General features: G+C 45.6%; 1 protein-coding gene across 5 annotated transcripts in view; it reads left to right on the forward strand.

Moving 5' to 3' along the window:
• SMCO4 (single-pass membrane protein with coiled-coil domains 4) overlaps window positions 1–16266 on the forward strand; it is a 60148-nt gene that overhangs the window by 19319 nt on the left and 24563 nt on the right. The window contains exon 1 of one of the 5 annotated variants that reach the window (XM_082682671.1): window positions 5546–5777. The exons of the other annotated variants lie outside the window; for them this stretch is intronic. The gene's annotated coding sequence lies outside the window, so the exon portion shown is untranslated. Of the gene's footprint in view, window positions 1–5545; window positions 5778–16266 lie in introns of those variants that run through there. 5 annotated transcript variants of the gene reach the window in all.

Raw genomic sequence — 16266 nt, forward strand, 5'->3', positions numbered from 1 at the left:
TTTTCCAGGTGCAACGAGCTAGGACTATCCCTGTGGCATCTGAGAATGGAAATGGCATTGCTGAGAAAAAGCTGGGTGCTTTTTATTTAATCAGCAACAGTTTCAATGTAATGTCACAGGTCTTTGTTGTTGTTTGTTGTAACTACGTGTACGCATGTGTGCTCCCACGCGTGTGTGCGCGCACTCGCGCGTGCGCGCGCACACACACACACACACACACACACAGAGAAGGAACTATTCTCTGCAGTGGAACGTAGCCATGTATAGGATTAAATTGGTGCTCTTGGGTCTAGTAGTCATGACAATTTTCAGTGAAAGCACCAAGATCTGAATAAATCCTGATTTCTGAAACTGCCACCAGGGCCCAGCAGTGCCACTGCCCAGTCAGAATTAACTGTAGGAAAGTAAATACGTGATGTTTTGAAGACACTGGGCAAAACCCCAGGGGGCCTTGGTTGGAGCATTAGCCCTGCTTTTCAAGTCCAAGTCTGTTCACTACCATCGTGTAGCCTGGGGAGCTGTGACCTCTCTTTCTGCCCCAGAGTTAAAACATTTTTAGGGACGCCTGGGTGGCTCAGTTGGTTGGACGACTGCCTTCGGCTCAGGTCAGATCCCGGAGTCCTGGGATCAAGTCCCACATCGGGCTCCCAGCTCCATGGGGAGTCTGCTTCTCCCTTTGATTTCTCCTCGCTCATGCTCTCTCTCACTACCTCTCTCTCAATAAAAAAAAAAAAAAAAAAAAAAAAAAACCCAAAAAACATTTTTGTCCTTTGTGTCCCTTAGTGCTGATTTTGAATCTTGGGAGGGAAAGGTAGTAGACGCTAAGTATTATTCAATGGTAGGAAGCTTTAGGTGTATATTTTAGTCAGAAATGTGACTTTCTCCCTGGTTTGGAGACAGTCAAGTACATAGTTAAGAGCACAGACTTCATTCAGCTAGACCTACATCTCCAGCCATGCTTTGCTGCTCTTCCCCCCCTTTATTTTTCCCAGCTTTATTGAGATAGAATTAACAAATCAAGAACATGTCTCTCGGGGGTCCAGTGTGAAGATTTCACTACATTGTGAAGTGATTACCACAATCCAGTTAAGTAGCACCCATCGGCTCACCTATAGTTACTACTTTTTGTGTGTGTGGTGAGAACACTTACGAGCCACTCTTGGCAGATTTCAACTATACTATACAGTATTATTAACTATAGTCACCGGGCTGTACTTTAGACCCCTAGAATCATTCATCTTAAATTGTTCTCTTTCACATCATCTCCCCATTCAGCCTGCCCCTCAGGTCCTGGCCAGCGCCATTCTACCCTCCACTTTCTATGAGTTTGATGTTTTTTAGATCCCACGTGTAAGTGAGATTGTACGGTATGTCTCTTTCTGTGTCTGGCTTCTTTCACTTGGTATAATACCCTCCAGCTTCATCCCTGTTGTCCCAGATCTGCCTGTGCTGTGTGACTTCAGGCAAGTAGCTTCACCTGTCTGCATTCCATCTATGAAATGCGCTAATAACAGTGCCAGTGCCTGCAAGTCTGTGGAATGTTTGCATGTGAACTCTAAAGCACGTGGGAACCATCGTTGTGGACACGAGCACTAATATTATCAGTGGAAGGTCTTCCAGGAGGCCTGGCTTGGCCAGTTTTAATAACTGGTCTTGGGTATGTTGCCAAACCTAAGTATTATTTTCTCTGAAACAAGGGAGAAGCCCAGATGCTTTAGACTCCTTCTAGCTCGACTGCTCTGCATTGTGTGTTTTCTTTCTTCTGAAAATAGGACATGTGTTGTTGGCTGTCAGAGGTCCAGGAAGGGGGGCGCAGGGGTCACGGTGGTGGGGAGATCCCACTTTCTGTTAAGGACCCATAGCCCTCGGCCTGATCGCTGTTGGTTGTTGTAACCTTTGTTTTTCTTTGATTTTATATTCTCCGTGGACCTCCCTTTCCCCAGCCTCTGCCAAACAACTCCGGGCTTTTCTATGCTCTTTCTAGTGGATTCAGAGCAGAGGTATGCCTGGTAGGCTTGAGTGAAGTCTCAGTTTGGCAGAGCCTCACACGGAATGGAGGCTACAAATAAGGGTGATCGCTTCCCTTCGCCGTTGGTTTTGAAGTCTGTGCTAGTCCTTTCCACATTCCCCAACCCACGTGCTGGGGCTGCCTGCGTCTGAGGTTGACCAGGAAATGCTGCTTATGACAAAAAGGGATGACTTTTTTTTTTTTTTTTTTTTGTCATAAACTGTTTACTTGCTTGGTTTCCTATCTGGGCTTCGGCTTCCGCGGGAATTTTAAAGGATTTACTGGAACTAATCTCAGGGTAATTTAAAATTTGCACGTGTATCTTTGCTAGCAAAATGTGAAGCTTTGTAGTTCATCTCTGGCCTGCCACTGGTATTTGAGGTTTGTCTCCTTGTTCTCCGGGACAGGCATGCACAATGAATTAATTGAGCTGTTTTCAGCCCACTTCCTGCCTAATTGAACACCTGCACAGCAAACGCCACCGGCGCGCCTTCCTGGTACCTGAGCTGCCAGCCGTCCCCTTCCTAGCAGCGTCTTGCTTGTATCAGAAGACTCGCTTTTGTCATTTGCAGTTAACGGACTCGGTCCTTCAGAGAACTGCTTTGTTCTTCACTTAATTTAAAGGTGCCAAGTGTCCTCGATGGGTACAGTCCCTCTGCGTTGGCGTCTTGCCACAGTCTTCCCAGTTAACGTCACTGCCGATTCCCCGCCTCAGGAAAGCTGCTCAAAGACCAGATGCGGGGAGGGGGGCGTGTGCGGCCTGGGTTGATTCTCATGCTCACCTCGCCCTCCCTTGGGCCCCGGATGAAGTTTTCAGCAAGTCATTCTTAATGTAGCGCTCCTGGTTTAGAGCTGATGAGAAATATTCTTTGAAGGGAAGGGACCTGGTTTCTTCTTCACTTAAGACTTTGCTTTTTTAGAGCAGTGTTAGATCGCAGCAATATCGAGCCAAAGGTGCAGAGATTCCCTGCACACCCCCTGCCCCTCGGCCCCTATGCATGGCCTCCCTCATTATCAGCAGTCCCCACCGGAGTGCTACACTTGTTACAACTGGTGAACGTACATTGATGTATCATCATCACTATAGTTTATCTTAATATATGCACTCGGGGTGTTGTACGTTCTCAGGATTTGGACAATGCATAACAACTTGCATTCAACCAGTGACCTGTACCTAGTATTTTCACTGCCCTAAAAATCTTCTGTGCTCTGCCTGTTCATCTCACCACCCCCCACCCCGCAACCACTGATCTTTTAATTATCTCTATAGATTTGCCTTTTCTGCAGTGTCCTAGAGTTGTAATTACAGCAAGAGGCCTTCTCAGATTGACTTCTTTCATGTAGTAATATGCATTTAAAGTCCCTCCATGTCTTTCCATAGCTTGATAGGTCATTTCTTTGTAGTGCTGAATAATCCATGGTTCGGAATCCCACTGTTTCTTTATCTATTCACCTGCTGAAGGACGTTTTGGTTGCTTCCAAGTTCTGGCAATTATGAATAAAGCTGCTGTAACTATCCATGTTTTGGCTTTTTTGTGGATATAAGTTTTCATATCTTTTGGATAAATACCAAGGAGTGTGATGGCTGTATCATATGGTGAAAATATGTTTAGTTGTGTAGGAAACTGTCAAACTGTCTTCTGTCTTCTAGTGCCAAACGATTTCGCATCTCCACTGGCCATGAGCGCAAGTTCCTGTTGTTCCACATCCTTGCCAGCATTTGGTATTGTCAGTGGTCTGGATTTTGGCCGTTTTAATGGGTGTGTAGTAATGTCTCATTGTTGCTCTAATTTACATTGTCCCAAAGACCTGTGATGTGGCAAGACTGATTTTTTAAAGAATGTTGACTTTTTGTCACGAGGGGCTTATGTCTTTACAAAGAGAAAAGTAGTTTTACTAAAAATGAGAGCCAGAACAGAGAATCCAGTCTTCCCCGATAACAGAAAGCCTTCCTGGTTCACGGCCTATGTTGGGTCTTCTCAACTGTTCTCTTTGGTTCAAAAATGTCATAACCAACAACATGGTTTTGGAGCCCTGGTTTGGGTGTGCTTTTTCTGTTAAAAATATTGTGAAGAGACAGCGACCCTTGTTAATTACACGGTAGAATTGTAAATCTTAATTACCTCCTCCTAGTATTCTTGGGCTTTCAAAAGGAAGTATACTGTTGGGGTTCTTTCTGCCCAGGTTTGAACTTATTCAAAAATGGGGTGACACTAGAAAAACATTTATGTTTCAGATTCTTTGATCTCATTGTGGTTTTGCATTTGCTTTCAGTTTCCTTTTGGTATTCCTTTGTAGAATTTCATATTTTACAAATATTTTAGAGGGTTCTTCAAAAAGTTACATGTAGAATTACCGTAGGAGCCAGCAATTCCACCATAGGTAAGTTTGTGGAAGAATTGAAAACAGGGACTTAGGTCTTTACAAGTCTTCATAGCAGCACTGTTCATAGTACCCAAATGGAAACAACCCAAATATTCATCAACAGATGAATGGATAAACAAAGTGTGGTATATTCATGCAGTGGAATACTATTCGGCCAAAGAAAGGAATGGATTATAGATACCCTACAATGTGAGGAGAGACCTCAAAAGCATTATGCTCTAAGTCAAAGAAGCCAAATGATAAATGGAATCATTTATGTGAAATATCTAGAGTAGGCAACTCCATAGAGATAACAGATGGGGGTTGCCAGGGGGTGGGGGAAGGGTATGGGGGACCGACCACCTAGGATACGAGTTTTCTTTTGGGGTGATGAAAATATTTGGAACTAGGTAGAGGCAAGTGTACAGCATTATGAATGTCCTTAATTCCCCTGAATTGAATGCTTTACCATAAATGGTGAATTTATGTTATGTAAATTTTGCCTCAAGTTTTAAAAAAAAAAGCATTTGGAGGGTCATCCCCTGTGTGTTCTTGCCAAGGGTGGGTTTTCTAGCGACACCACACAAGAGGGGCACTCCAGGGAGGCCTTTAGCAAGGGCCGGAGCAGGGAGCACTGTCCCATGTCGCCGCAGTCCCCCAGCTGCCAGTCCAGTGACCTGCTGGGACAGAGGCCCTGAGGCTTTCCTCCGCTCTCTCGGCTTCTTCCCTCTTCTATAAAGCAGGCTGAAAAGCAGGCCTCACCTCATAGGATCACTGTGAGAGCTAGGGAAGATAAGGGACAGAAAGTGCTTGGCACACAGTCAGCTCTTAATCGATAGGGACTCTTCATTAATTTAACTAACGTCAGACTTGGGGCCTGAAGAGCAGTTTCTGTGGAAGGAGAGAATGACGTGGACTCAGGAGAGACGGAAAAAGCTGGAAGCAGAGAAATGAGCCGTGACTCAAACCTTGACTCAAGCCGTCTAGGTTTCAGTTTGATTTTTGACCAAAGGAGGGTTAAAAATCCCATTTCCTGGATTCCTGTTAGGAGTCCCCATAAGCCTTTGTGAAGTTGGTGAAGGTTCACCTCCACCAGCTGAAACAAGGGGTGTTTCTGAAGCACTTGGAAGAGCACCTGGCCAGCCCCAGCTGGGGAAGTACCCCCTGCCCACTTGTCTTCCCGCCCCTGCTTCCTCAGACGTGAGCACTCGCTGTGCCCGCCTCCAGTCTCCGCAGAGCACCGGGCCACTGGGCACGTCTTCATAAGCCAGGGTTTGTGTTTCTGAGTCCTGCTTTCTTCCTCAGAAGAAGGGACTTTACGCATCACCTGGGCCCGGATGAACCTTCCAGCAGCGCAGAGGGGCAAGGATACCCGGACCTAAGGAGAGGCTCTCATCACTCAGCTGTAAGGGGCAGGGGGAACTGGGGGACGGGGCGGGGGAGCCAGTCTTTCGCCAATGAAGAAATACAGTTTTCAGCTCTCCTAGCATGAAACTGTGGCACGGAGAGCTCGAATTTTAGGCTATTACTCGATGGAAATGGGTACGTTGATCTCTCTCTAAATCTGTTTGCACTAAACGTCTTCACTACACAATTAGCACTTTGTTATGTAGTGTTCTTTTCTGTTGTCACTTTACAGTTTAGTAGCCAAATACTGTCAGCCCTGGTGTAGAAGTGGCTTATTAGCAGCGTGTGTACAGGATTTCGAATTAGTTGTAATATTTAATCTGTTTAACTCTCTTCTTTTGGAAGAGGCATCTCTCCCTCCTGTGCCCACCCCTCCCCACCCCTTGTGGAGAACTGCTTCACCTCTCTCCACCTCGGGGCCTGCCGTGTGTCCTTCCTGGTTGGTCTCCTGTGCTGTTGGTGGACCGTTGACTGACCTGATTAGGCCAGTCAGGCTCTCTTGGAATTTTTTTTTTTAAAGGGCAGAATTTATTTCGAAGCCGGGATCTCAGAGACGCCCAAGACAGTAATTGCAGCCATGTCATAGGATGTTAAAATGGGGCTTTTCCACAGAACCCCCAAGACAGGGGTATCCTATACCAAAGTGAATACAAGGCATCCTCTGTGGCAAATACAAAGAAAAACCATAGAACTGGGTTTAGCACTCTGGGACTCCTCAGCCAGATCAAAGATATTGGGAGCCGGGAGTCAGACTATGGAGAAGGGAGATGATTTAATGGTGAGATGTCTTTGGAGAAGCTGCTGTCTCTCCCTAGGACGGCAGAGAGGCCTTGACTTGACTTAGCTATTCATAGGCAGCAAGTAAATGGGTCTTGATAAGTTAGGGCCTTTTCAAGCCCATGTCCCAGAAGTTTGGAACTGGAGGCCCAAGGGCCTTTCCCCTCTGAGGTGATGAGGCCAGAATGGGGTTCTGGAACGCTGGTCGCCCTGGTTTCCTGTCCGGAGGGGAAAGCTGGCCTGCCAGCGGGTAGGAGGAAGCCGTAGGCAGAGAGAGGCGGAGAGAGGGTCTGTGTTCATCTGGGAACCTACAGCTGCCCGACCGCCCTTCCTGTGGTGAAGTTTCTCTTTTGCTGGGGCTCATGGGAGGTGCTTTGCTTAGTTGGTTACAACCAGGGGTCCCACATAATAGAATAGAATTGTGGTCCTCAGCAGCCACTGAACTTCACTTAGCTCAGCTTTTTTCTCATGTACGGTGGTAACAAGGGCAATACTTACTGGAATGTTCAGATGAAGTAACACATCTGTGAAAACTTTTGGGGGGTGGTCATAACATAGGCAGGGAGACTGTGACAGGCTTTGTGGATTTTTTTAACTATTTGACACCAATGAGTTGATCGTTCTGAATGCTGTTTGTTTCTTCATTTAACCTAAACATTCTTTTAGAAATGTACATGCCGATAGCCTGTTCCTTTTTTTTTTTTTTTTAAGATTTATTTATTTATTTGAGACAGTGTGAGCACTAGTCAGGGTGGAGGGTAGAGGGGGAAGGAAAAGAGAGAATCTTGAGCAGACTCCATGCCCAGCACGGGGCTTAACCTCACGACCCAGAGATCATGACCCGGGCTGAAACCAAGTGTGAGACACTCAACTGACTTCACCACCCAGGTGCCCACATGTTCCTTTTTTTAAATCACAGAATTAAAACAACCTTGACCTGACTTAGCTATTCATAGGCAGTAAGTGAGTGGGTCTTGTTAAGTTAGGGCCTTTTCAAGCCCCAAAAAAAGCTTTCTCTGAGGTGAGCTCTAATTATGTTTTGGTGAGCACTGAGCATGGACTATGTATCAGATGGCTTGTTCCTGCACTTCTGTGCTAGAGAAACCTGTGCTGAAATTCTAGAATGATTACCCATCTACCTGGCTTTGAAGTGAAATAGCCTCGGGTTTGAATCCCCATGTTGACACTTACTAGCCTATGTTTTTGTCTTTGAGCCTCAGTCTTGTCATCTGTAGCATGGGAATATAATCTCAACCCTGCAGATTGAGAATTATAGGAGATGATGTATTTAAAGTCCTCAACCTGTCTTGTATGTGGTAGGTGCTGAGTAAATGCAGCTGTTACTATTAAAAATGATAGTTTTAGTAAGAGTGTCAACCGAAGAGGGTGGGACTAGAAAATACGAATCTGATTTTGGCATTTAATGACAAAATCGAATAATCACTATAAAAATCAATTTATCAACCACTGCTGGGTTGCTCATCTGTGCCAGGGGCAGGGGTGTAGTGGATCAGAATGTGTGTACCACCGTTCCTGTCTCTTGGGGAAGAAATCATGAACATGTAGAAAAAAACAGGTAGCATACAGGGTGTTGGGCTGTGGAAGATTGGAAACAGGGAGGTATCGCCAGAAGGTCTAGAGCTGATGGAAAGAAGAAGCAAGAGAAGTGACGTAAAGAACTAAACATTTTGGGTGATCTTTGGAAGAGGCCAAGTGATACATACACACAATGTCTCCTTTTCCATTTTCTTTTTCCTTTGTCTTTGTGGTTTGATCCCAGACCTGGTTCTCTGCTTCTGGTCTTGATGACGAAAATCCGTACCCATAGCACATTCCAGAGTTTAACATTTTCTTGAAGACTCATTTTCTCTGTGAACAGTTGGCTTTTTGTTGGCCTACACCCTTCTGTGATCAGAATTCTCCTAGCAGAGTCTGCCTGCCCCCCACCCCCACCCCGTTTGCTTTGCCTTCTTGGGAATTTTATCCTATGGAATCATGGGCGTTCATTCAGCAGATGTTTGCTGAACACCTACTACAGGCAGCAGGCGGAGCAGTGTGCCAGGGAGGCCTGGGGAGGAGAAAGATGGATGAGACGGGGTGGTCCCTGCCACGCAGTGGCTTGCTTAGTAGAGAAAACGGATGGGCAGATGGACACTAATTAAATGTGATTAGTGTTTTATGTTGGTCAGATAAGGAAAGACATATGGCAGGAACCCCAAGTCTCCCAAGTCCTCTGTCTGCCGCTGGCTGCTACGCTCGGATCATGAAGCCTGCCTACCTCCCTGAGCACAATCTGCAGAAATGCCTTCTTTATCAGCATCTGTAGTCCTGAAGTGAAATTTCTTGGCATGGGTCCCTGCTCTGCGAAGTGTTTCACTGAAGGTTCCTTTGGTCACCCACACCCAAATCCTCCTTCAGGCATAGAAAAGTCTACATGGAAAGAGAACATCTAGACTCACGAGTCTGATCTCTTCCTGTTCTCCAGATACTTATAACCTGCACACCGCCCCCCCCGACTCCCTGCCCCTAGGCTTCCCTGTCTCAAAAATGCCATCATCATCAACCCCGAGGCCTGAGATCCCCTGCGCCACCTCCCTGTGTCTCACCCCTCTGTCTGTTAGTTGCCAAATCCCCTTGGTTCTGTCTCCTCCTAGATTTCCACCACCCTAGCCCCAGCCACCAACTCTGACTGGGGCTCATGACTCCAGTTACTGGTTACTGGGTTCTGAAAGTGTTTTAGAGGACTTGACCAGCCTTGAAATAAAGAAAGAAGGAAAGGGAAAGAAAAAGAAAGAAAGAGAGAAAAGAAAGAGAGGAAGAAAGAAAAAAGAAAAAGAGGAAAAGAAAGGAAGGAAGGAGGAAAAAGAGAAAGGAAGGAAGGAGAAGGGAAACCATTAGAGTGGAGTGCATGTAGTAAGGTTGAGTTTTATTCTGTGAGACGTGCATAATAATAGGTGTACAGAAGAAGATGACGAAAGTTGCTGAGTTTTACCTATATTGACTAGTTTATCTCCCACAACAATCTATGTCGCTGGCATCATTATTATTATTCCTGTTTTTCAGATAAGGAAACAGTCTCAGGGAATTTGAGAAACTGTCAGAGGGTGGCTGAGAATGTCAGGGCTCTAGCCCAGACTGGCCTGCCTTGTATAGCCCGTGCGTGTGTGTGTATGTGTGCGCGCGTGCGCACGTGTGCCCTGGGTTGCAGAGTATAGTGTCTTATTCTGTAAGTTATGATAAAAAAGAAGTTGGAAAGTTTCCGTTTGACAAACATCTGTACTTTCACTCTGAGCTGCAGGCACAATAAATAACTTTTTATGATGCAAATTGGTTCATGCTTCTCTTTAGCCAGGTTACATGCTCTTAGGAGAGATACAGTTTGTGTACAGTTTGTGTACCCACAGGGCCTGCTGGCCTTTTGAGCCTTATAGCTCTTTCTGTCTCGTGGGATATGAGACCCCTTGGGGTTTCTCTATGTGCTCCCCTGATCTTTCGGACTCAGTCAGGCCCTTTATGACCTGCCCCCTGGCACCCTGGATGGCAAGTTCACAGCACTTCCTGTGTACATAAAGAAACAGTTCCTTGTTTGCTAGGTGTCTCTCTGGCGCAGGGTCACCTAGGACTGACTCCCGTCCCCAGTCCCGAGGGCAGGGTCTGGCATGTCAGTTGGTGGATGCTTACTGGGTATTCTTTTAGCTATGGATAGTAGAGAAATCCAGGCCTCTCATTTTTTGCTGCATTGACTGTATCTATCAAAAGATTCCTTATTCTCGGGGCACCTGGGTGGCTCAGTGGGTTAAAGCTTCTGCCTTAGGCTCAGGTCATGATCCAGGAACCAGGGTCCTGGGATTGAGTCCCGCATTGGGCTCTCTGCTCAGCAGGGAGCCTGCTCCCCCTGCCCCCCCACCTCCCCCCTCCAGCCTCTCTGCCTACTTGTGATCTCTGTAAATAAGTACATTAAAATATATATATATATATATATATATATATATATATATAAAATTCCTTATTCTCTTTATCCTATCTACCCTTTCTAGAAAGCATTTCTTTCTTTCTCTTCCTTCCTTCCTTCTCTTTCTTTCTTTCTTTCTTTCTTTCTTTCTTTCTTTCTTTCTTTCCTTCCTTCCTTCCTTCCTGCCTTCCAAGATTTTATTTATTTGAGAGAAAGAGTGAGCAGGCACAAGTAGAGCGGCCGGCAGAGGGAGAAGCAGGCTCCCTGCTGAGCAGTGAGCCTCAATGCAGGGTTTGATCCAAGGACCCAGGGATCATGATCTGAACTTAACTGACTGAGTCACCCAGGTGTCCTTAGATTGCCTTTTAATCTAGTGGATTCCCAATGTTCAGTTCTAACTGAATGAAGAGCTGCTGGCTCATATCTGTGGGGCAGGCCCTCCAACCCCTGTGGGGGATGGGCAGTGTGGTCTAGTGAAAGTTCTAGACCCCCAGGTCAAGAGATAGAAGCCTTGGCTACACCTTTCTTTGCAATCCAGCCATGGGACAGCTCCCTGGCTCATAAAATGTGGGTGATGACAGCATACCCACCTCCAACCGGGCTGATTCTGGTGGTCAGGGGAGAGAAACTGTGTGAAAGGTACATGACATAGCAGTGCTGGCTGTTCTGGATGATGGTTTTTTTTTTGTTGTTGTTTTGTTTTGTTTTGTTTTTCTTCCCCTCCCTTCTTTTTTTTTTTTTTTTTTTTAAGATTTTATTTATTTATTTGACAGACAGAGATCACAAGTAGGCAGAGAGGCAGGCAGAGAGAGAGGAGGAAGCAGGCTCTCTGCTTGGCAGGGCTCAATCGCAGGGCCCTGTGATCATGACCTGAGCTGAAGGCAGAGGTTTTAACCCACTGAGCCACCCAGGCGCCCCATCTTCCCCTCCCTTCTTACTTGGATCTCCTTATGTTTGACATTGTTCCTCTGTTACTGGAGAGACCCTGTGGGCCCAGTGGTATCAGGCCCAACCCAGGTCAAGGGCAGTTCTCTGATCTGTTGAATGAGTGCAGCCTGGGCCAAAGCCATTCAGATTCTTTCTCTGTGTTTATATACTGGCGATTTTTTAAAACCTTGATATTTGACCTCGGGGACTTTGTGGCCGAGCTGAGTGTAATGGCCGGCCTGCATTCCCCTTTGGCCCTCATATCATAACCAAAGTGTTAATAATTACAGCTTTTGCTGAGTGAGTATCTACCATATGTCAGATGTGTGCTTTCACAGCGCCTGTGATGTGTTGCTTCTCCTCTCCCCCACTTTGGGGAGAAGGTGGCAGACACCTCATTTTGCAAAAGAGGAAACTGAGATCCCCTGAGTTCAAGAAACTTGCCCAGATCTTCTAGTTGGAGTTCTGTGTAGGACACTGTCCTCATCTTAGCTCCTTGAGAGCAACTTGGTCTAGCTGTGTTCTGTCTGTTTTCTATGGTCTCTGCTCTGGATTGGTGTCCCCCAGGTTTTCCTGGGTGAGCTACTTGCTCAAGATGCCTGGTTGTCCAGGCCAGCCTCCCCTTGCCTATGGTGGGTGCTGCAGGGCCCTGCTTTGCTCTGGAGGTGCTTCCTGCACCCCAGCCCCCCACTGGTGGAGTGCACACACCAGAAATAGGAGCTGGTTTCCCCTCTTGCCTACTTCTTTTTATGTCTAAACGCTTCTGTTTGTCTTCTCTGGGCTGCATTCATTTCCCCCTCTTTACTGCTGCAGTTTATTGCTCTTTGCTGGCTTCTTTATTTTTATTTTCTAAACTTGCCTGAAATGCATCTTGATTTTGGCATCTTTAGATGTTTAGAGCCTTGCACTTTGTTACTGATGATTTCCCTCATTTTGCAGAACTTCATTTGGTTGCAAGTCTGTTTTGTAAGACTCCGCTTCTTTCCTTTCCATCATTAAATTTTGATATTTTTTCTGTTCCTATTCGCTTACAGAAACTTGCCTTTTGTTTTTGAGATTGTCATTGTGGACCTTCAGTGTGCTGTGGTTTGACCTCCCATCAGACTGACTTGGTTTTGGAATTGTGTGTTCATGGAGTAGAGGGCCCCTTTATGGTGTCCCTGCTCTTTCTGAAGGGCAGATCTGTCCAGATCATGTTGGGGGTTCTGCACTTTTCACTGGTTCTTGTAAGATCAGTTTGGAACACCTCATCACTGTGCGGGACACCCTCCATGTCCTTCCCTGCTGCCTCTTCACCCACACCGCACCTGCCATGACTTCCTGCCTCCCCTATGAGAGACCAGTAGTTCTTAAACTTTTTTTTCAGAGTGCCTTTACAAAATCTTTTTTTTTTTTTTTTTTAAGATTTTATTTACTTGAGAGGGAAAGTGAGAGAGAGCACTGAGAGAGAGAGACAGAGAGCAGAAGGAGAGGAAGAAGCAGACTCTCCACTGAGCAGGGAGCCCAATATGGGGCTCGATCCCAGGACCCTTGGATCGTGACCAGAGCCGAAGGCAGACCCTTAACCAAATGAGCCACCCAAGTGCCTTTGTCTTTAAAAATTCTTAAAAATTAATGAGTTCCCCAAAGAACTTTCAATAATGTGGATTATATTTAGCAATCTTTACTGTATTCGAAATTGAAATGGGAAAGGTTTAAAAATACTTATTAGTTTACCTATAGCAATAATAAACCCATTACATGATAACATAACATTTCTATTGAAAAATAACAGTATCTAAGAGAAAAACACTTAATGGGAAGAATGACTTTGTTTCACATTTGTCCAGATCTTTGACGTCTGCATTCACCGCAGACAGATGGATTCTCATAAACTCTTCTGCATTCATCATTCTGTTGCAATATGTTGCGTTGGTTGAACTGTAAGAAGACAATGCAGCCTCACCCAGATATGTAGTTAGGGAAGGGAGGAGTATTTTAATGACCTTTTCAGTTAATTGTGAGTAGTGTTTGAAACTACAATAGAGCTTGACAAGTGGTAGTTTTTTTTTTTTTTTTTGAGATTATTTATTTTTTTATTTGATAGAGGGAGAGAGAAAGCACAAGCAGGGGGAGCAGGGAAGGGAGAGGGAGAAGCAGGCTCCCCAAGGTAGGGGGGCTCCATCCCGGGACCCTGAGATCATGACCCGAGCCACTGACAGACCCTTAACCCACTGAGCCACCCGGGCGCCCCCAAGTGGTAGTTTTCTAAAGGTTTGTTGTAGCCGAGAATCGGAAACCCCGTGAGTGGACTTTTCATACTTTATTCCATTAAAATCTGTTGGTCCACTTTGCACTTTGGAAAGCTCTTCCATCTTGAAACATCACACGTGAGCCATCTGGAAAACAGCACTTTTGTTAAGGGTACTATACCACTGTCGTCTGGAAAGGCCAAGTATGGGGAGGACCCACAGCTCACCATGGCTGATGCAAGTTTTTCCGCAATTTTAGTTTTTGCTTGAAACACACTTTTTTTTTTTTTGTAAAGCAACAGGTATAATCAGTTTTTTCTTGACATCACCAGCTTCCTTTATTCACTTTTGAGAAAATTTCCACAATACCCGAGTCTGAATAACCCGCAGTTTTTCTGCCATCCTTTCAAGTAGAAATGGTGGCGCCTGAAGAGCGGCTGATGCAGCTCGCGGCCTCGTCACACAAGTGCTCCGCCTCACAGCCCACGCGCTTCACCTGGCCCCGGAAGTGCTTTCTGAGAGCTTCCGGTTTCCTCAGCTGGGATATTAAAAAGATGTGTAGTTCAGGGTCGATATGTAATACAATGGATACTTTCTTATTGCTTCATCAAGGATGTTTTTAGGTGAAATTGACTTTTTTTTAAAATGGTGAGTACGTGGCCGTGGGGAATACAGGGGCGACTAATAGAGTCACATGCCACTCCTGGATTGCTGCGAAGGCACCAGCAATGTTACCCGGCGTTGCTTTTGCAGAGTCTGGCCAGTGCCATTATGGGTGAAGGTAGCTTTGGCCTTGCAGCAGCCTCCGACAGGGTCTGGGAACATACTTTGAAAACTATGTTGTCTGCATTCATCCACACTCACTGGACTGCCTTGCTTTAAATCTGCTGGGAACCCTTGTCCTCACCAGCTCTCCATCTTTGTGTGCAAATGTGCGCGTGCCCGCACACACACACAAACACACATACACCCGGGTTTTTATATATACTGCTCTTACTGATCATGTGTTCTCAAGTCTCTTCCAGGGGACTGGAGACTGTGAACCGGGTTTCATACTTATCTTGGTGGCAGTAGCCTGGAAGCAATCTGCCTGTTAAATGCTAACTTGTTAGTGTTGGCTGTTTTCATTATCATCATCATCATATCATTATTGCAAGGGCTTCATACAGGTTTTTTGAACCAGTGAAGAGTTTGAGTTAGCATTTTTCACAATTTCCTTACGACAGTTGTTCTCCGTGATGTCAGTAAGTGTTAAGCAGCAGGGGCGTCTGTGCTTAACTGGATTTGAGGATGGTCAGCAGGTTTTGAATGGAAGGATTTCTCAGATCCTTCATCATATAATGTGCATTGTGAATCCTGAAGGGGGATGGGAGGCTATAGGGTGTGGTATTCCCAAAGTTGAATAGCATGGGAATCTCCTCTTCTTGGCATATCTCATAGAATTAGGGTTCTTGGGATTTCCCTTGGGAAATAATTGTGTAGCCTGGCTTTTCTACTTTTACAGATGAGGAAACATTACATGTGTTTGTTCGTGCATGGATTTATATCTGAGCTATTTTATAAGTCCCTCCTAAGGATAGGTGCTAGTAGATTTAGACATGCAGTGCAAGCAAAAAAAAAAAAAAGGATTTGTAGAAAATGCTAATAAACCATTTGTGTAGAGTAGATAGTCAAGTGGGAGATTCAAGTGTGCATCAACTGATCACCCAAAATTACAAGCTGTATGTAGGAAGGTACACAGTGCTAAACCATCTGCTTTCTGTTTTTCCCATTTTCAAGGCTCTGTGTGGTCTGTTTAGGTACTCCTCCCAAAACTTTGCCACTGCCTTTATCCTTATGATCCAAACAACTGATGAAGATCATTAAGATGTGGTCTGTTTGCCCAGTCATTTCATCTGCGAGGGTGGTGTGGCAGAGATAAAATCTTTCAGAATGTGAGCCAACTTCGACTTAACAACTTTTTTTTTTTTTTAAGATTTTATTTATTTATTTGTCAGAGAGAGAGCGAGCGAGAGCGAGCACAGGCAGACAGAGTGGAAGGCAGAGTCAGAGGGAGAAGCAGGCTCCCTGCGGAGCAAGGAGCCTGATGTGGGACTCGATCCCAGGACGCTGGGATCATGACCTGAGCCGAGGGCAGCTGCTTAACCAACTGAGCCACCCAGGCGTCCCCCAACTTCGACTTAGTACCTGGCACGTAGTAGGTGTGTGTCTATATCGCTTGGCTGAGCAAAAAATGAAGAAGCGTACTCTGAAAAATCTGAGGCTAAAGGACAGATTCCACATGGTGGTCTCCAATCAGCCCAGTGCCCGAACTTGCTGTACTCTACAGGGTGGGCTGAATAAAACCTCATTATGTGCTTTTCACGCCCCACTGTTCTGACCTCGTGCATTCTGGAGAGGACCAGTGACCTTCCCTTCTCTTCCACTCAAAACAAAACACAACACATCCTACCTTCTATTTTGTTCTGGTAGCACCTGTACATGGTGGGAGTGGGGAATGTTAATACATTCTTTACATGAATATATTTCACCAAAGGACATGATGTCAATATGGTAAAATTGGCCTTTGGTCTTCTGCCGGTCTGTACAGATGATGGCAG

Source organism: Mustela nivalis (genome assembly GCF_964662115.1).
Source record: "Mustela nivalis genome assembly, chromosome: 9".
Taxonomy (NCBI): Eukaryota; Metazoa; Chordata; class Mammalia; order Carnivora; family Mustelidae; genus Mustela; species Mustela nivalis.